A 1,380-nucleotide genomic window follows, 5' to 3' on the forward strand; every position below is an offset into this window, starting at 1 on the left:
GAGGCCGCGCGGAGGCCCTCGAGCGACGGCGGAGGGTACGCCGGCCGCGTGCGGATGTAGTCCTTGAGAGTCGCTAACTGCGCCCAGATGCGCTCCTTGTAGTCGTTGTCTTCGCCGCTGTCGTCGCTGTCGTCGTCGTCGTCGTCGTCGGACGCGTCGCTCTTCTTCCGCTTCGCGTCCTCCTCGTAGTCCGAGTCGTCGTCCTCGTCGCGGCGCCGCCTCCGCGTCGCGGACGCCTTCTGCTTCTTGCGCGCCGGCCCGTCCGAGTCCGCCGCGTCGCGCGGCGGCGCGCGCCGCGGCGGCGCGGGCACCCAGGCCGCCCGCTCCTCGGGCTCGGGCGACGCGGGCTTCGGCGCGGGGCCTCCGCGGCGCTGCAGCTCGCGCAGGTGCGCCGCGTGGCTTGCAGCACCCTCGGCGAATTCGTCCACGCCGCCGTCGTCGTCGTCGTCGTCCGACTCCGTGGCGTCGCCCGCGCCGCCGCCGCCGCCGCCGCCGTCGCTGGGCCGCGACCAGCCGCCGAAGGACTCCGTCGCCGCGGGCTCGTCGTCGGGCTGCGGCGCCTTCTTCTTCTTCGAGGCCTTGGGCGCCTTCGCCGCGGGCTTGCACCGCGCCTTCTTGCCGGGCCGGCCCTTGCCGCAGGTGTGCTTCACGTGGCGGCCCCGGCACGCGCGGCACTCCGGGAGCGCCTCGTCGTCGTCGTCGGGCGCGGACGTCGCGGCCGCGCCGCCGCCCTGGGTCGAGACGCCGTCGCCGCCGGCGGGGATGATGAGGTGCGGCAGGTCGTCGGGCGCCGCCGGCGCCGCGTCTGCGAACTCGTAGGACTCCATCTCCTTGATGCTCCAGTTGGGGAACTTGACGATGCCGTCGGCGTCGAATTCCGCCGCCTCCTCGAGGACGCCGACGACGTACTGCCAGGGGTCGTCGACCTCGACGGGCGGCACGGCGAAGAGGACGAGGTTGACGTCGCCGCCCATCATGAACGACGTCCCGACGCGGTGGTCGTCGAACATGCGGCGGAAGTAGGCGCCGAGCATGTCCACCTGCTCCATGGCCGACCGGTCGTCGCTGGGCAGCGGGGCCTCGAGCAGTTCGCGGAAGTAGGCGAAGGATTTGGCGGTACTCGCGAGGTCCCCGGCCTCCGATTCCAGCAGTTCGAGCAACTGAAAGTGGAGGGTGCGGAGGAGGACGACGTCCTGGATGTCAGCCTGCTCGATCGCGCGCCAGAGGCCGAAGGCCACCACTTGCCCCTCGAAGCGCTGGAGCGCGTCGGCGAGCGCGGACAGTCCCGACGTCGTGGGCGCCGTCGGCGGCGCGGACGCCGTCGGCGGCGCGGACGCCGTCGGCGGCGCGGACGCCGTCGGCGGCGCGGACGCCGTCGGC

Source organism: Aureococcus anophagefferens (genome assembly GCF_000186865.1).
Source record: "Aureococcus anophagefferens unplaced genomic scaffold AURANscaffold_44, whole genome shotgun sequence".
Taxonomy (NCBI): Eukaryota; class Pelagophyceae; order Pelagomonadales; family Pelagomonadaceae; genus Aureococcus; species Aureococcus anophagefferens.